Genomic DNA, 20436 nt, shown 5'->3' with positions numbered 1-20436 from the left:
CGTAGCTCTTTCTACCGCCGAAGCCGAGTACATTGGCGCAGGCCATTGTTGCGCGCAACTACTTTGGATGAGGCAAACCCTTAGGGACTACGGTTACAAATTAACCAAAGTTCCTCTTCTATGTGATAATGAGAGTGCAATCCGCATGGCGGATAATCCCGTTGAGCATAGCCACACTAAACACATAGCCATTCGGTATCACTTTTTAAGGGATCACCAACAAAAGGGAGATATCGAGATTTCTTACATTAATACTAAAGATCAATTAGCCGATATCTTTACCAAGCCACTTGATGAACAAACTTTTAACAAACTTAGGCATGAGCTAAATATTCTTGATTCTAGGAACTTCTTTTGTTGATTTGCACACATAACTCATTTATATACCGTTGATCATGTCTCTTTCATATACTATGACTAATGTGTCTTCAAGTCTATTTCAAACCAAGTCATAGGTGTATTGAAAGGAAATTGGAGTCTTCGGCGAAGACAAAGGCTTCCACTCCGTAACTCATCCTTCGCCGTCGCTCCGAGCAACTCTCCATCTTTGGGGGAGAGATCACTCTTCTACTTTGGTATAACCTTCACTCATTTATTTATGACCAAAGGGGAAGAAAGTAATTCAAAGGGCTCTAATGACTCCGTTTTTGGTGATTCATGCCAAAGGGGGAGAAAGTATTAGCCCAAAGCAAAAGGACCGCACCACCAAACTAATTTTAAAAGAGTTTTTCAATTGGTATGATTCTCAATTGATAAATTTCAAATTGGTATCTTATTGTGTTCAAAAGAGGGAAAAAAGTAGTATTTCAAAATTGATATATCAAAACCCTCTTGAACACTAAGAGGAGAATTTCATTTAGGGGGAGTTTTGTTTAGTCAAAGGAAAAGCATTTGAAACAAGGGGAGAAAATTTCAAATCTTGAAAATGCTTCGCAAAATCTTACTCATCTACCTTTGACTATTTGCAAAAGGACTTTGAAAAGATTTACAAAAGAATTTGCAAAAACAAAACATGTGGTGCAAGCGTGGTCCAAAATGTCAAAAATTGAAGAAACAATCCATGCATATCTTATAAGTATTTATATTGGCTCAATTCCAAGCAACCTTTGCACTTACATTATGCAAACTAGTTCAATTACGCACTTCTATATTTGCTTTGGTTTGTGTTGGCATCAATCACCAAAAAGGGGGAGATTGAAAGGGAATTAGGCTTACACCTATTTCCTAAATGATTTTGGTGGTTGAATTGCCCAACACAAATAATTGGACTAACTAGTTTGCTCTAGTGTACAAGTTATACAGGTGCCAAAGGTTCACACTTAGCCAATAAAAAGACCAAGAATTGGGTTCATCAAAGAGAGCAAGGGATAACCGAAGGCACCTCTGGTCTGGCGCACCGGACAGTGTCCAGTGCGCCAGAGGACTCCAAGTCAAACTCGTCACCTTCGGGAAAATTCAGAGGCGCTCTGCTATAATTCACCGGACTGTCCGGTGTACACCGGACAGTGTCCGGTGCACCAAGGAAGAGCGGCTCTGGAACTCGCCAGCCTTGGGAATTCACTCTGCTATAATTCACCGGACTGTCCGGTGTACACCGGACTGTCCGGTGAGCCAGCGGAGCAACGACTACTTCGCGCCAATGGTCACCTGCAGGTGCATTTAATGCGCGCCAGAAGCGCGCAGAAGTCAGGCACGCGCGCGCTGGCACACCGGACACTCTACAGTACATGTCCGATGTGCCACCGGACATCCAGGCGGGCCCAGAAGACAGAGCTCCAACGGTCGGAACCCAACGGCCTTGGTGACGTGGCTGGCGCACCGGACATGTCTGGTGTGCACCGGACTGTCCGGTGCACCATGCGACAGACAGCCCCACCAAACGACTAGTTTGGTGGTTGGGGCTATAAATACCCCCAACCACCCCACATTCAAGACATCCAAGTTTTCCCACTTCAACTACTTACAAGAGCTCTAGCATTCAATTCTAGACACACCCAAGTGATCAAATCCTCTCCAAACTCCACACAACGCCCTAGTGATTAGTGAGAGAGATTTGTTTGTGTTCTTTCGAGCTCTTGCGCTTGGATTGCTTTCTTCTTTCTTTGATTCTTCATTGCGATCAAACTCACTTGTAATTGAGACAAGAGACACCAATCTTGTGGTGGTCCTTGTGGGAACTTTGTGTTCCAAGTGATTGGGAAGAAAAGCTCACTCGATCCGAGGGATCGTTTGAGAGAGGGAAAGGGTTGAAAGAGACCTGGTCTTTGTGACCACCTCAACGGGGAGTAGGTTTGCAAGAACCGAACCTCGGTAAAACAAATCCACGTGTCTCACTCCTTATTCGCTTGTGATTTGTTTTGCACCCTCTCTCACGGACTCGACTTTATTTCTAACGCTAACCGGCTTGTAGTTGTGATTATTTTTGAGAATTTCAGTTTCACCCTATTCACCCCCCCTCTAGGCGACTTTCAGAAACCTTTGTCTGGCCGTGAAGGGGCTTCTGTGCCGCGTCGAACATGTCGTAGAACGCCTTTGCAGTTGACTCTGGCTCATCATCCATACATCCTCCCGTGTACTGTGCCTCCTGATAGTCGTTCAACATATCTGCTACCCCCGCATCCGCGTCATAATCCTCGACACGTTGTCTCAGCACCTCCTCTCTCGTACGATGCACTTCACCATGAAAGATCCACCGAGTATAGCCCGACGTAAATCCATTCTTCCAAATATGTTCTACCATGGCCTTCTTTGGTTTTCTTTTCCGGTTGTCACATTTGCTGCACGGGCATGGGACTAGACTCGCTCCTTTAGCAGCTTCGCCATATGCTCGTTCCACGAAATCATCGGTCTTTCTAATCCATTCAGTGGTGACATCGTTCCTTCCTCTACGGCCCGTGTACATCCACTCACGGTCCTCCATCCTCTAACAGAAGCCTAGCAGAAAATTTCGGCAGCACCTCCCCTGCACGGGGAGGTTTCGAAATCCTGAAAATAAAACTATCAGCACGATGGCTGATATACACGCATTATTCAATGACACGATGGCCGACAATCACACACACATATATATATATATATATATCTGCTTCTATTCTATCCTTGTAATATGCATGTTTTAGAGTTCGGCATTCTTTTTTTAATCTACTAGAAAAAGGTTATCCACACAATGCAAATTCTAAGTACCTAGTGGCTAAAGATAATTTAACTCTAACTATCCATCACATTTCAATTACATGCTCACATATATAGAGAATTAACAATCACATTACCAAGTGGCGGCGTGGTGCCGGGGCGCGGCGACGGTTGAGGGCGAGGCGTGGGGACGACGGTTGAGGCCGGGGCGCGGCGACGGTGGTGTGGGTGCGCAGCGGTGGCGCGGAGCGGCGGTGACGGGGCGGCGGGTGGGCGAGGGCGAGGGGCGCGGGCGCGAAGGCCGGACGAGGGCGCGGCGGCAAGGGGCGGGCGCCGGCAGGGAGCGGTGGCGACACTGGTAGAGCGTGAGTGAGAGAAGAAGGAGAAGGGTTGGGCGTTATGTTTTCCTTCTTTGCTGAGTGCCAGATCGCGGGTACTCGGCAAAGGTTTTTTTTAATTTAAAAATAGAGTTTGCCGAGTGTCAGATCGTCGGCACTCGGCAAACATGTCTTTGCCGAGTGCCTGCTGACAGGCACTCGTCAAAGTATGTATTTAGCATCTCTACCGAGTGCCCCACGTTAGACACTCGGCAAAGACCTTCTTTGCCGAGTGTCACATATAGACACTCGGCAAAGCATATTTATATTATTTTCTTTTCCGTTACCAAACTTTTTGTGGTGTGTTCCTACACTATGTAGACCTACATGTACCATTTTGGGACAATTATAACATAGTTTTCAATAGGTAGTAGATTTAGTTCGTTTATTTGAATTGCTTCGGAAAATTCAGATTTGAACTGCAGGTCACTTGAAACTTGAAAAACCGTGCATACAAAAATGATATACATGCTACTTAGCACAAGTTACGACCGATTTCAGGAGCGGACCGGAAACTTCGAGCAACATGCTCACTAAACATGACCGTGAACTTGCCATCCACGTGTTTACAAATTGTATAAAACACAAACAAAGTCAGAAAATCATGAAACTTGTCCATATGTCATGATATCATATATAGAGGTTGTGATAAAAATTTGAGAAAGTTTCGAGAAAGCTGTGACACAATATGTATAAAAACCTAAGAGATCATGTGTGAATCTCTATGATTTCATGTGTGGATCTCTTAGGTTTGTACACATAGTGTGTCACAGCTTTCTCAAAACTTTCTCAAATTTTTATCACAGCCTCTATATATGATTTCATGACACGTGGACAGGTTTCATGATTTTCTGACTTTGTTTGTGTTCTATACAATTTCTAAACACGTGGATGGCAAGTTCACGGCCATGTTTAGTGAGCATGTTGCTCAAAGTTTCCAGCCCGCTCCTAAAATCGGTAGTAACTTGTGCTAAGTAGCATGAATATCATTTTTGCATGCACGGTTTTTCAAGTTTCGAGTGACATGCAGTTCAAATCTGAATTTTCCGAAGAAATTCAAATAAGCGAACTAAATCTACTAGCTATTAAAAACACTATTATAATTGTCCCAAAATCGTACATGTAAGTCTACATAGTATAGGAACATACCACAAAAAGTTTGGTGGCCAAAATAAAAAAAATATGCTTTGCCGAGTGTCCAAAGAAGACACTCGGTAAAGACCCTCTTTGTCGAGTGCCAGCTTTCGGCCCTCGGCAAAGGCTAACGGCCGTCAGCTGTAGACGGCCGCTGACGGCTCTTTGCCGAGCGCCATTTTTGCCGAGTGTTTCTCTGTGCCGAGTGTCCCACACTCGGTAAACAAGCTCTTTACCGAGCGCAGGACTTTGCCGAGTGCGGCTCTCGGCAAAGTCTTCTTTGTCGAGTGCCCGATAAAAAGCACTCGGCAAAGAGCCTGGCACTCGGCAAAGGCACAGATTCCGGTAGTGATTAGGAGTTAATCGCATACGTAGTAGTAGGTACGTAGAGTTTTTGGGCAACAACATGATTAAAGTAAAGACGATCGTTTTTTTGGCAACGAGGCTGCAGCTTCTGCTCGTTATTTCGTCTGACGCTGTGGCCAGTGGCCGCATGTTCCCTATACCCGTAGGTCGTTCGCCCACATTGACGTTTCTGCTGTTGACCTCGTCCAAGCGTATTCAAAAGTTGAAGTGGCGATGCGCTATACATATTAACTAGACCAACGTGTTGTTGTACAAGTTGAAACAAAAAATGCTAAAGGTTCTCTTTTGTATGATAACGACACTATTGTTAACTCTACGTTGTCACCATTCGTATGCATCATCATGAATCACTAGGTGGGTGCCCGTGCGTTGCAACAGGAACATATAATACTACGATAACTTATGTACAAATATGTGTTATAGTGTTATGAGAAAAGATTTTGTAATCCATTTCTAGGTGAGTTGCAGGTGCGTTGCTACGGTTTATATATCACATAGTTACGTTGCTACAATTTCTATATATCACATAGTTAGAACTTGTTTAAGCAATATATAGTATAATGCCCGTGCGTTGCTACGACATACAATCTCGTCTTCTTTGAGCGTTGCACGAGCACGACATGTCACAAGAGCTCAAACCAATAAGACTGAATCAAATTGGACCACGTTTCAATCAGTGATTGACAAGACAACACATAACTCTTACCTTTCAAATTAGTTCCTTATTGCACCAATTATCAAACCAATTTTAGTTAATTATTAAAATGAATTAGAACTGCTTGAACCAACTTGAGAGCAAAATATAAGCTTGTTTGATGCATATCATAGCCATAAATTTACATGGGAGATATGAGTTGTGACATAACCAGAAAATAGCCATGCCAAGCATGTGTCCAAGCAACAGCATGGCAACAGAACATGCATTATTGCATTCAAATAAGGCATGAGTTGGTAAGGTTTTTTAAATTGAATGCTAAACTTTCCTCCAAGAGTACTCTTGTGTTTTCCTTTGGTGATTGCAGAGCTAGCATTTATAGGAAAACATGTATGCGCCTAGCTACAATAGCAGATGTCGTCCACAGCACCAAGTTCGTCCATTGAAAAGGGACCTCAACTCTAGTGGCTACCCTAATAAAATTGTGCCCCTTCCTAGAATACCAACTCCAAGCCATGACAAGGGTTGCGGAGCAGAGACTGCTGCCTCACATGCCATCATGTCATGCAGAGATGAAACTGCAATGGGAATTTTATAGTTAGCACACATATTGTCATTACGTTACTTTTCCATAGAACTGGTTTTTCTTGGAGCATATAAAGGAGAATTTAGTGTCATACCACGTCATCTCTCCTTCTGCAGAAGCAAGACAAAAGCCTAAACAAGGGAGTTCTCCAACCTGACTTTTGTAATATCCTGAACAATTGACTTGGCCTTCTCAGAACTTATAATGAGATTTTGTGGATGCTTAGTAGGCAAACTGACCTGCATTTAAACCTTAGCAAGTTGGTCAGCATTAGCCTCTATTAATTTCCCATCAACAAGAATGACTTCAGCCTGTTGCACAAAAGTTTTATCTGACTTCTATTCCATGCATACATCCTTCAACCTACAAGAGGCCATTTTCAATTTTCAAGAGGCCATTGAAACACAGAAACCTAGAAATTAGAAACAGACGCTAACTTCAGCTCCAGCATCAGTTGCACTAAGATAAACGACAATTGCTCAGCTCGGCATAAATTATCTCATGTGAAAAATAGAAAAAATTACCATTTTAAGCCAACAAAGACTATACCTCACAAACAAATTCACTATTATGGAAAAATGAAATGATATAACAAAAACAGCTAGAGACACGAGTGGTGGTGGTCAAGGCCCCCATTCCACTTCCTTGAAGGGGAGACCACGTGGTTGCCGCATCGCGCCGGGGGATCTTGGGTGAACGCCGATCTGGGAGCCAGGGTCGGGGCGATTTCCAACGTCGATGATGGGGGTGAGGCGAGGGAGGCACTGACGACGCGAGGCGGCTAGGGCCAGGGGGTGGAGGCATGGTGTGGACGTCCTCTAGATATGTGCCCTCACACATCTCTAGGAATTATAGCCACCACCTGACTACCCTATCATAGTCACCAATCAATTTTTGACATATGACAATGCAGAGAACACTGAAATCATTAAATAGTTTGGCAGTGATAACATATTAACAAAACAAACAGATCATCCACAAATTCATAACTACCTATCAACTAGTGCAGTTGTTAGTATTTCAATCCATTATTAGTCCACATATGATCAAACAAGCATACCTAAACAACACAACCTTCAACGGACCCATCCAAGCTTCGGTGCATTAGGGAAAGACATGTCATTGCATAACACCTATAATTGGGACACAAAACTATCAAAAATAAGCATGGAGAACTCTGATATGGAGGACATGCCACATTACATTATACATCAGATCAAATGTTAATGTTTGAGAAGAATATTTCACAGTGGCGCATAGCATTGATTGATACATTCATCAGAAACAAGCACTTACTACTGCTATGTTGAGAGTGGGAGTAAGTAACATATACGTACGAAGACCAGGGCATCTCCTCTGCCACATTATCGTTCCAGAACTTGACCATCCAGAAGAAGATCTAGGCGCTGCCCTTGGGCACCTCGCCACGGTCTGCCTACAAACGACCGCCACAAATTTTCCTACCAAAAATCAGCTCAATCCGGCTCAGATCGGGTTGTGGGGGACAAGATCTAGTGTGAGTAATAAGACCCCAATTAATTATAGTTTCTGTTGCTACCAGACTACTTTACCAATTTTTGATGCTATCAGACTACTTCACAAATTTAAGAATGGCATTTATATTCAGGTTTATACAATATAAATGCTATTCCAAAATCATGTAGGACATCATCTATCATTTGATCTAAACCTCATAAGTAAATACAAATGACCCATAAATATTTACCTCAAAATATCTGGTGTTCCTTGGGACCTGCATCCCACGATGTTCCTCCCTCTAGGAAACTAAAGAATCAAATTAGTAATAGAAATAATTGATCAATTTATGCAAATTGGAGTGCTGCCATATTATTCTCACCTACCCCAACCCCGCACTGACGCCAGATAGATTTGCTCATTCAAATTACAAAATCACACAGATGCAGCACGGGTAGCCGTGACTTGTGAGGTGTCCTCCCTAAGCTTCAGGTGCCTTCCTTGGATTGGTCGACAGAGTGATCTTTCGAGATGAAATGCTAGTAATTCTTAGTCGGTATTAGGAGTCAAGATGTTAGGATGCGCTTAGCTCAATTCTGAAGCAGATGGAATTTTGTGCGATCCAATTCAAGAAACCTTGCAGGCCATTATTTGGACCCTCTACTAAAGACATCTATAGGATATTTCAGGCACCCTTTCAGAAACCAAAAGAATATAGAATATAAAATAACTCATATTGTTTAGAACTCAACATTCTTTTAAAAACATTCCAACCAAACATGGTACAATAATAATGAACAAACACGTACATCAATAAGTATCAACCGATTCCTTGCTAACTTTTAGCAGGAAGCTGTTTGCACTCACCTGCTAATAGGTAGTTAGATAGTGAGTTGAAGATGCATATGAATTATTATCACATATTAGCAACTCCAAATCTGCTAATGAAACTAATAGCAGCCCTTCACGCCCTTCAACAAATAATTAGCAGGTCCGTTTAGACCCACTCGTACTAATTTTAGCTGCTAAATTTTAGTGCTAATGGATCTGGACATGCCCTTACTGATAAAGGAAATGAAGAAGCAACACGAATTGAAAAGGAACGCCTGCTTCAGTTTCAGGGTCCATATTTGATACATATATATGAAATGCAGTACGCAATTTTTAGGGAAATTAAACATGACATGACTAAAAGGAACTGCAATTGGTTTGGGGTTGATGGATAACAATACCAGTGCAAACATCCAAACTAACTCACCAATCCACGGATAGGAGAGAGCTGACAAGATGTAGTACTTGTTGAACTCATCTCCACCTCCTGGCCTCTCGAGGCCCGTCAGGATTTCAATGTATAAGTTCATGATCACTACATTGTGGGAATAAAACATGCCAAGACAGTGACGTCATCAGATAATGCAACCCAGGCCCGATGTAATTATTTGACCAGTAACCCCACCCAATCTGATAAAACAGAAGCATAGTTTTTAATTTTCTAAAGTTTCATTTTTTTCTTTGGTAAGATTTTACACCTTATTCTTTAAATCGTTTTGTGCTCTTTATTATCTTTGGTAAAATCCCTTCGTTTCAGTTCTTAGTTTATGTGGTTTATCAAACAAATATGGTGTTCCTGTACTACAAATGGTTTTACTGAATTATATAATACTATTTCCGTTCTCGAATATTTATCACTCGCTAGTTCATGTTTGACTAAAACATCACTCGCTAGTTCATAAACATAGTTACATTTGGGTGCTTCAAACATCAAACTCTATACCAGAATTTCATCAAGAATGAAAAGATACATGAACTCTATTGAAACCAAATAGGCTTTCTAAATATTGTAAAATAGTTAAATACAATTTCAATAATCACCACCAGGAACTGTATAACCAACCGCGTGAATTGAAGCATATGACTTATCAGAAAGCAACATATGCTTGAAATGGGATTTATAAGAAAAGATATACAAGTTAGTTTGGCTTGCAAACAACAAAAGAAAATTTGTCAAATTAATTGGCTTGCCTGTATAGCTAGAACAGTTTATACCTTATACAATGGATAATTATTGCATCAATAAATACATGTTTACGAACCTTAAGAGCGTCATAGCATCCTGCAATTGGATTGACAGCTGCAAGAACTGAAGTCCCTAAAATGAGTACTATTGTAATGGCAGCTTTGGCAATTGATATTGTTTGCTGCTCCATGGCCTCGGGAATCGCAGCTCTGGAATTCTATAAGAAAACAGGGACTGGGTTAATGAGGTTTCAACAGAGCATACCAAGAAAGAAGATTTAGTATGTCTATTCTAGTTTCACCAAACATATAAACTGGTGCCAACCTGTCTTCAGGTCACATCTTATCAAATTCATCGATACAAACCACTCCACCATCACCCAAAAACCATGACTCCTTGTAAAAAAACTCAATGGAACTTAACATCTAAGTAAAACAAAATCAAAAGCAATAATATGGTCTCTCTCTTTTTCTTGATCAGCATTAATTTGCTTGTTGCCTAGTCTCGTTGACAAGGAGACGCGTGAAAGTTAGTATCATCAAGAAGCCAAGGCAAAGTCATTTCTTTTTACCTAAAATTTCTGATCATTCCTTTTTACCTAAATAGAGCTTAATCGCTCCTTACTGATTCACAAGCTCTATAGGTAAGATGGTGATATAAAAAAATATGTGATAGTGATATATACTATACATATCACCAAAAGTATGCACGACAAGCATGTACTTAGACCCTCCAAAATCCTAGTGCCCCAAAAACAACGTACCAGAGAAGGCGTTGTAGCTAAGGTCTAGCGCCTGCAGATGCGCAAGGCGAACGATGGTCGCTGGGACCTCCCCGCGGAATCAATTGGAGCTCAGGTTTAGCATACGCAGGAACGTGAGGTTACCGATGGCCATGGAGAGCGTGCCAGTGAGCCCGTAGGAGGGCAGGCTCAGGCGCTCAGCACCATCTCGGCCGCCGCGCGCGAGGCAGGGGGGAGAAGGGGTGCGGCTCCGCCATGGCCTCGACGCCCGAGTCCCTCCGATGGACCTTCCATATCAGGCGCGAGCGCGAGAATTGGAGGAGGTGAGGTGGCGGATCTCCCACGCCATTTTTGCCGCGGGCCGAGGAGGAGGTGGTGGACCTTCCAAAAATGGCGGAACTCCCACTGACTCGAGCGCTGTAATGGGGAGAGGAGTAATGGGGAGAGGAGATCTGGGACCTTCCATTGACGGCAGGCCAAGGCGGAGGTGGCGGACCTCCAAAAATGGTGGACCTCGAGCGCGGTAATGGGGAGAGGAGTAATGGGAGAGGAGATCTGGGACCTTCCATTGGCGGCAGCCGAAAAGGAGGTGGCAGATCCGCGTAGAGAGCGGCGAACCTTCCATTGAGGTGGCGGTAGAGAGCGGCGATCCACGACACGTGGTGGCCTTCCATAGATGGAGCGGATGCGAGATCTCGGGGCACAGGGGCGAGGAGGAGGAGGAGGTGGCGGAATCGGCAGATGCGGACACGCGATGAGGGGGAGAGGAGGAGGAGGAGGAGGACACGCAGTGATGCGGATGCGAATCGGCGGATGCGAACGCGCAGTGAGGGCGAGGGGCGCGGACGCGTGGGTGGAGGCCGGGGGTGCCAGGGCGGGGGCATGGTGAAGCCCTGGTGGACGCCTACACTGAGCTCTTAAGAATTAGTAGAGATAAGATTTTCTGATCTTATGACGGCGGGTCGTGCTGGAATATAATATAAGTCTCTTCCTATCAAATTAAAATTTTGGGTTTGATTGATTGATGCATACAACTTAATATGGTATCAACGTCAAAGATCATTAGTTCAAATCCTTGTCAGCATAATTAAAATAAAAAATAATTGTTTCAGTCTCAACGTATCCACCTCTTCTACCGGCTTAATCTTTTTTGGTTAGACTGTTTGATGCGTGTAACTTAATATGGTATCAGAGTCAGAATATTTTCTGTGTCACTATTTGGTGCATTTGTTAGCAGAAATGACAGGAAAAATGAAGTAGATCAACCAACAAATCACAGAGCACGACATACATATTTACGTGGAAAACCTTTCAATGCGAAGGGAAAAGCCACGAGCACCAAGCCAGACGATACCTTCAAGAGTGTTTACGTAACGTCGTCCGTAGACGGTGGCTTACAAGAGGAGTAAATAATGACGACGCACAACAAACCGTAATTAGGGTGGTCCAAGCCTTCCGACGACGAGCCTCCGCTCGCTCGCCAACACGATCTCCATATGCAGAATTTTGATCACAAACTCAACAACATTCAATTTAATATGATATTAAAGATGAGATGTCGCAAGTTTGAATCTTGAATAGTACAATTAAAATAAAATAATTATTACTCCTTCATATTTCTATCACACCCGGGTTTCACGGCACCAAGACCCGGACGCGAACATAATCACCACGTGTGATGGGACCAAGTCTCACACATATGATGAATCATGACACAGGATTGAATGTCACATATTCACTACATAACAAGAGTTCTATACAAAATAAATAAATAATTACATTATAAGGAGACAACGGTCCAGCAACCCAAAGTTGACTGGGAGACGACGACCTAGACCTCTCACGAACTCGTCACAGCATCCTCCAGTGCCTCATCCTTTGGTACCTATTCTTGACCTGTGGAGGTGTGAGACAACAAGAGTGAGCTCACATACATTCATAGCTCAACAAGTTATGGGGAATAATGTGCATGAACTCGCCAAAGGTGGGAGTTCACGTGAAGTGTAAGGCTTACCAAAGAGGATGGTTGAAGCTGCTGAAAGGGAAATGTGCCCTTGGGCAATTTCTATAAGTATTTTGGTGATTAGATGCCCAACACATTATTTGAGTGCTAAAGTGCTAAATGTGTGAAAGGTGCAAATCAAAGTAAAAGGTACGTTTCTAGACTTAGTACATTGTTTTTGTGAACTAACATTGTGTGTCTAAGTGCTAGAAACAGTGCCAAAAAGAGAGGAATGGGATTGCAAAAGACTTGGCTGTGAGCAGCCAAACTTCAGCTCGGACTGGCACACCGGACTATCCGGTGGTGCACCGGACAGTGTCCAGTGCGCCAGGCTGGTCTCTGGTGAAAAGGCCGCTCTCGGGAGTTGACGATGGTGTACGGCTATAATTCACCGGACTGTCCGGTGGTGCACCGGACTATCCGGTGAGTCATCCGCGACGAACTCGTCGCTCTCGGGAAACGGAAAAGGCGACGTGGATATAATTCACCGGACTGTCCGGTGGTGCACCGGACTGTCCGGTGAGCCAACGGTCGCCAGCACCAACGGTCGGTCGCAAAATCTGCGGGCGACACATGGTAGCTCCAACGGTCGGCAGGGGGCACCAGACTGTCCGGTGTGCACCAGACAGTGTTCGGTGCGCCAACAGGCCCGGAGCTGCAACGGTCGACTATGCCCGATTTGGAAGGAAATCACGCACCGAACATGCTACAGTGGCTGTCTGGTGGCACACCGGACTGTCTAGTGCGCCACTCGCGACAGAAGACATGAATTGCCTTCCAAGATTGTCTCCAACGGCTCCTAGCTGCCTTGGGGCTATAAAAGGGACCCCTAGGCATATGGAGGAGTCACCTCATTCACTAAGCATCCTAAGACTCCAAGACTCCAACTCCACGCATTTTGATTCTCTGTGTTAGTGATTTGAGCTCCAATTGAGTTGCGAACTCCGTGTGTTGTGTTTCGAGCTCAAGTTGTGACTTGTGTGCGTGGTTGTGCTGCGGATTTGAGTCTTGTGTGTGTTGCTCTTCCCAACCTTACTCTGTGCCTTCTTTGTGATCTCAATTGTAAGGGCGAGAGACTCCAAATTGTGGAGATTCCTCGCAAATGGGAAAAGACTATAAGGAAGAAAGTCGTGGTATTCAAGTTGATCATTGGATCGCTTGAAAGGGGTTGAGTGCAACCCTCGTCCATTGGGACGCCACAACGTGGAAGTAGGCAAGTGTTACTTGGCCGAACCATGGGATAAAAAATTGCGTGCCTCTTGTGTTGCCTTCTCTGTGATTGTTTTATCCACAAGAACTCGCTTCAAAACTACTTAGTCACGCTAACACTTTAATAACTAAGTTTTGTGGCTATTTATTGTTTGATTTTACAGGATCACCTATTCACCCCCCTCTAGGTGCTCTCAATTGGTATCAGAGCCGTACTCTTCACTTAAGGGACTAACCGCCCGAAGAGATGGATCCTAAGGGAAAGGGGATGGTGGTCAACGACAAGGAAAAGGAGTCCGTCTTCAACGAGCCAAGAGATGACAAGCCTACCGACTCAGGCTCGAGTCACAAGAAAAGAGACAGGAAGAAGAAGAGGCGCATCAAGAAGATCATCTACTACGACAACGATGCCTTGTCTTTTTCACCACACGACGACGACGACTCCTCATCAAAGAAGAAAACTATTAATCAAAACTGTTCATTTGATTATTCCCGTATTCCGTACAATTCTAATGCTCATTTGCTATCAATTCCACTTGGGAAACCCCTCCACTTTGATGGAGAAGACTATTCTTTCTGGAGTCATAAAATGCGTAGTCATTTATTTTCTCTCCATCCTAGCATCTGGGAAATTGTTGAAAATGGAATGCACTTTGATAGTACTGATAATGCCATTTTTATAAATGAGCAAATTCATAAGAATGCCCAAGCTACTACTGTGTTGCTAGCATCTCTTTGCAGGGATGAGTACAATAAGGTGAGTGGCTTGGACAATGCCAAGCAAATCTGGGACACCCTCAAGATATCTCATGAGGGAAACGACGCCACCATGATCACCAAAATGGAGTTGGTGAAAGGCGAGCTAGGAAGATTCACGATGATCAGGGGAGAGGAGCCAACACAAACCTACAACAGGCTCAAGACCCTGGTCAACAAGATTCGAAGCTATGGAAGCACAAGATGGATGGACCATGACGTTGTACAACTCATGCTAAGGTCATTTACTGTAATTGACCCCCATCTTGTAAATCTTATTCATGAAAACCCCAGGTACACCAAAATGACGCCCGAAGAGATACTTGGAAAATTTGTGAGCGGGCGCATGATGGTAAAAGAGGCACGATACGTGGATGACGCCTTGAACGGTCCACTACCCATCTACGAGCCGCGTCCCGTTGCTCTCAAAGCAACAAGCAGCAAGGAGGCGCTACCAAGCAAGGTAGCTCAAGTGGAGGCTGCCGGACTCAATGAAGATGAGATGGCGCTTATCATCAACCTCTTCAAGACCACACTCAAAGGACGCAAGGAGTACCCCAACAAAAATAAAACAAAGGGAAAATGCTCCTGCTTCAAATGCGGTAAGACTGGTCACTTTATTGAAAATTGTCCCGATAATGATAGTGACAAGGACAATAAAAGAGCGGGAAGAGGGAGAAAAATAAAAACTACAGGAAGGCAAAGGGTGAGGCACACCTTGGAAAGGAATGGGATTCGGGCTGCTCCTCTTCCGACTCCGATGATGAAGGATTAGCTGCCTCAGCTTTCGACAAATCTTTACTCTTCCCCAACGAACGCCATACGTGTCTCATGGCCAAGGAGAAAAAGGTAAGTATTCGAGATACACCTAAGTATTCTTCTTCTAGTGATGAGGATTCTTCCGATGATGAAGTAGATTACTTTGGCTTATTTAAAGGTTTAGATAGAGCCAAAGTTGAGAAAATTAATGAATTAATTGATGCTCTAAATGAAAAAGATAGACTGCTAGAAAAGCGAGAGGATATTTTGTATGAGGAACATGACAAATTTGTTAGTGTACAAAAATCTCCTGCTTTAGAAACTAAGAGAAATGAAATGTTGTCTTCTGAGTTATCTACTTGCCATGAAACTGTCTCTAGTTTAAAGAATTTAAATGATGAATTCAATGCAAAGCTAGAAGAAGTAAATAAAGCTAGTTCATGTGTGGAGCATGTTGTTATTTGTAATAGATGTAAGGACTTTGATGTTGATGTTTGTAATAAACACCTTATTTCTATTGCTCAATTAAACGATGAGGTGGCAAGTCTTAATGCTCAACTTAAGACTTGCAAGGTTAATTTTGATAAGTTAAAATTTGCTAGGGATGCCTACATCGTTGGTAGGCACCCCTCAATTAAGGATGGGCTTGGTTTTCGAAAGGAAACCAAGAACTTAACAAGTAAAATGACTCCCATTCTCAACAAGGAGAAAGGGAAGGCCCCTATGGTTAGTAGTCCTCAAAGGAACCATGCCTTTATTTATGATAGGAAAATTACTAGTCACACTCATTACAATAGGAGTTATGATCATGCTGCTTATAACTCACATGCTATGTTTGCCTCTAGCTCTACTTTTGTTCATGGTAGAAATAGGCCTAGGATAAATCATGTTGTGTCTCATACTCCTAGAAAAATGTGCAATGGACCTTCTACTATTTACATGCTTGTAATGCTTCTTTTGTTCTTTCATGTAGAAATGCAAAAGTAGTTGCTAAGAAGTTGGGATCCAAATGCAAGGGAGATAAAACTTGCATATGGGTTCCAAAAGTTATTTTGACTCACCTTGTAGGACCCAACAAGAGTTGGGTACCTAAAACCCAAGCTTAAATTGCCTTGCAGGTTTATGCATCCGGGGGCTCTAGCTGGATAATCGACAGTGGATGCACAAACCACATGACGGGGGAGAAGAAAATGTTCACCTCCTACGTCAAGAACAAGGATTCCCAGGATGCGATTATCTCTAGAGATGGGAACCAAGGCAAGGTTAAAGGACTGGGAAAGATAGCCATTACATCCGAGCATTCTATCTCCAATGTGTTTTTAGATGAATCGCTCGGGTACAACTTATTGTCTGTGAGTCAATTATGTAACATGGGCTATAACTGTTTATTTACAAATATAGATGTATCTGTCTTTAGAAGGAGTGATGGTTCATTAGCATTTAAGGGTGTATTAGACGACAAACTCTATTTAGTAGATTTTTCAAAAGAGAATGCCAATCTAGATGCATGCTTAATGGCTAAGACTAATATGGGCTGGCTTTGGCATCACCGTCTAGCACTTGTTGGGATGAAGAACCTTCATAAACTTCTAAAGGGAGATCATGTGTTAGGACTAATTGATGTCTGCTTTGAGAAAGACAGACCTTGTGCAGCATGTCAGGCAGGGAAACAGGTGGGAAGCACTCATCACAGTAAGAATGTGATGACAACATCAAGACTACTGGAGCTTCTTCACATGGACCTCTTTGGACCCGTTGCCTACCTTAGCATCGGAGGAAGTAAGTATGGTCTTGTAATTGTTGATGATTTTTCCCGCTACACTTGAGTATTCTTTTTGCAGGACAAATCAGAAACCCAAGGGACCCTAAAACGCTTTCTAAGGAGGGCTCAAAATGAGTTTGAGCTTAAGGTGAAAAAGTTAAGGAGCGACAATGGGTCTGAGTTCAAGAATCTATAAGTTGAAGAATTTCTTGAGGAGGAAGGCATCAAGCACGAGTTCTCCGCTCCCTACACACCACAACAAAACGGTGTGGTAGAGAGAAAGAACCGGACGCTTATCGACATGGCGAGAATGATGCTTGGTGAGTTTAAGACGCCCAAGCGGTTTTGGTCGGAAGCTGTGAACACAACTTACCACGCCATAAACCGGCTCTATCTACATCGCCTTCTCAAGAAGACCTCCTATGAACTCCTCACCGGTAACAAACCTAATGTTTCTTACTTTCGTGTATTTGGGAGCAAATGCTACATTTTGGTGAAGAAAGGTAGACATTCTAAATTTGCTCCCAAGGCAGTAGAATGGTTTTTACTAGGGTATGACTCAAATACAAAGGCGTATAGGGTCTTCAACAAATCATCGGGATTGGTTGAAGTCTCTAGCGACGTTGTATTTGATGAGACTAATGGCTCTCCAAGAGAGCAAGTTGATCTTGATGACATAGATGAAGAAGAAGTTCCAACGACCGCAATGCGTGAAAGGGAAATCTGCCCTTGGGCAATTTCTATTATGTTTTGGTGATTAAGTGCCCAACACATTTAATTAAGTTCCTATGTGCTAAATGAAGAGAGAAGTGCAAAACAAAGAGATGGTATGTTTCTAGACTTAGTACATTGGTTTTTGTGTACTAATATATTTGTCTAAGTGTTAGAAACAGAGAAAATAAGAAAAGAAAAGAATTGCATAGGAGTTGGCTCGGTGTAGCCAAACTCAGCTCAGTCTGGCACACCGGACTATCCGGTGGTGCACCGGACAGTGTCCGGTGCGCCAGGTTGAACTCCAGTGAACAGGCCGCTCTCGGGAAAAACGACTATAATTCACCGGACTGTCCGGTGAGCCAATGATCACCAGCGCAACGGTCGGCCGCGCAATCCACGGGCGATGCATGGCCCGTGCCAACGGTCGGCAGGGGGCACCGGACTGTCCGGTGTGCACCGGACAGTGTCCGATGCGCCAACTGCCACGGATCTGCAACGGTCGTCTGCGCCAGAAAAGGAAAGAGATCGGCACCGGACCGTCTACAGTGACTGTCCGGTGGCGCACCGGACTGTTCGGTGTGCCACCCGACAGAAGGCAAGGATGGCCTTCCTTGTTGGCCTCCAATGGCTCCTAGCTGCCTTGGGGCTATAAAAGAGACCCCTAGGCGCATGGAGGAGTCACCCAAGCTTACAAGAAACATTCTAAGACTCCAACTTCGCGCATTTGATTCTTTGAGATAGTGACTTGAGCTCCATTTGAGTTGTGAACTACGTGGGTTGTGTTTTGAGCTCAAGTTGTGACTTGTGTGCGTGATTGTGTTGTGATTTGAGTCTTGTGTGTGTTGCTCTCCCCTCCCTTACTTCTGTGCTTCTTTTGTGATCATCATTGTGGGAGAGAGGCTCCAAGTTGTGGAGATTCCTCGCAAACGGGAGAAAGACTAAGAAAGGAAAAACCATGGTATTCAAGTTGATCATCAGATCACTTGAAAGGGGTTGAGTGCAACCCTCGTCCATTGGGACGCCACAACGTGGAAGTAGGCAAGTGTTACTTGGCCGAACCACGGGATAAAAATCACGTGTCTGTTGTGTGCTTTCTCTTTGATTGTTTGTGTTCACAAGAGCTCGTTTCAAGCTACCTAGCCGTTCTAACTTTAATAACTAAGTTTTGTGGCTATTAGTGTTGAATTTTACAGGATCACCTATTCACCCCCTTCTAGGTGCTCTCAATGCGCACGATGGCGATAGGCAATGTGCGACCACAGGAACAACAGGAGCTAGATCAGCCATCTTCCTCAATAATGGTGCATCCCCCAACTCAAGACGGTGAACAGGTACTTCAAGAAGAAGGGCATGATCAAGGGGGAGCACAAGAAGATCAAGCAATGGAGGAAGAAGCACCACGGGTCCCTCCAACTCAAGTCCGAGCAACGATCCAAAGACATCACCCCGTCGATCAAATTCTGGGTGATATCAGCAAGGGAGTGACCACTCGCTCACGCTTAGCTAATTTTTGTGAGCATTACTCGTTTGTCTCTTCTATTGAGCCTTTCAGGGTAGAAGAGGCCTTGCAGGATCCAGACTGGGTGTTGGCCATGCAGGAAGAGCTCAACAACTTCAAGAGAAATGAAGTTTGGAGCCTAGTGCCACGTCCGAAGCAAAACATTGTGGGAACCAAGTGGGTGTTCCACAATAAGCAAGACGAGCACGAGGTGGTGACAAGAAACAAGGCTCGACTTGTGGCAGAAGGTTATGCCCAAGACACAGGTTTGGATTTCGAGGAGACTTTTGCTTCTGTGGCTAGGCTAGAGTCTATTCGAATATTATTAGCCTATGCTGCTCACCACTCTTTTAGGCTGTTTCAAATGGATGTAAAGAGCGCTTTCCTCAACGGGCCAATCAAGGAGGAGGTATACGTGGAGCAACCCCCTGGCTTTGAGGATGACAGGTATCCCGACCGTGTGTATAAGCTCTCTAAGGCGCTCTATGGACTTAAGCAAGCCCCAAGAGCATGGTATGAATGCCTTAGAGACTTCCTTATTTCTAATGCTTTCAAGGTTGGGAAAGCCGATCCTACTCTTTTACAAAGACTTGCAACAGTGATCTCTTTGTGTGCCAAATTTATGTCGATGACATAATCTTTGGTTCTACTAATCAAAAGTCTTGTGAGGAGTTTAGCAGGGTGATGACGCAAAAGTTCGAGATGTCGATGATGGGCGAGTTGACCTACTTCCTTGGGTTCCAAGTGAAGCAACTCCAAGACGGCATCTTCATCTCCCAAACGAAGTACACATCAGATCTTCTCAAGCGGTTTGGGATGAAGGACGCCAAGCCCGCAAAGACACCGATGGGAACTGATATACATGTTGACCTCAACAAAAGAGGTAAGTCTGTTGATCAAAAGGCATACCGGTCCATGATAGGTTCATTGCTTTATTTATGTGCTAGTAGACCGGACATTATGCTAAGTGTATGCATGTGTGCTAGATATCAATCCAACCCCAAGGAATGTCACCTTGTGGCCGTTAAGCGAATTCTAAAGTATTTAGTTGCTACGCCTTGCTTCGGAATCTGGTATCCAAAGGGGTCTACCTTGACTTGGTTGGATACTCAGACTCCGATTATGCCGGGTGCAAGGTTGATAGGAAGAGTACATCAGGGACATGCCAATTTCTAGGAAGGTCCCTGGTGTCCTGGAGTTCCAAGAAACAAACATCCGTTGCCCTATCCATCGCTGAGGCCGAGTACGTTG

The 20436-nt window shown here is 44.0% G+C and overlaps 1 long non-coding RNA gene across 20 annotated transcripts; it reads right to left on the bottom strand.

Moving 5' to 3' along the window:
• Positions 1 to 5970: 5970 nt before the first annotated feature.
• Positions 5971 to 11369, bottom strand: LOC103631757 (uncharacterized). 20 transcript variants are annotated; one of them, XR_004852810.1, is made up of 10 exons: positions 10507 to 11333; positions 9820 to 9960; positions 8985 to 9092; positions 8109 to 8249; positions 7977 to 8035; positions 7588 to 7685; positions 7311 to 7383; positions 6490 to 7116; positions 6345 to 6420; positions 5971 to 6242 (listed from the first exon to the last, which is right to left on the bottom strand). It is a non-coding gene; the product is annotated as an uncharacterized lncRNA (long non-coding RNA). The 20 variants fall into 20 exon arrangements; XR_004852809.1 differs by having other exon boundaries at positions 7547 to 7685; positions 8113 to 8249; XR_004852812.1 differs by having other exon boundaries at positions 6345 to 7121; positions 8113 to 9092; positions 10630 to 11369.
• Positions 11370 to 20436: the final 9067 nt, after the last annotated feature.

The sequence above is a fragment of the Zea mays genome, chromosome 1 (genome assembly GCF_902167145.1).
Source record: "Zea mays cultivar B73 chromosome 1, Zm-B73-REFERENCE-NAM-5.0, whole genome shotgun sequence".
NCBI classification, from domain to species: domain Eukaryota; kingdom Viridiplantae; phylum Streptophyta; class Magnoliopsida; order Poales; family Poaceae; genus Zea; species Zea mays.
The sequence above is the reverse complement of the archived record's forward strand: the minus strand, read 5'-3'. Positions and strand labels throughout refer to the sequence as shown.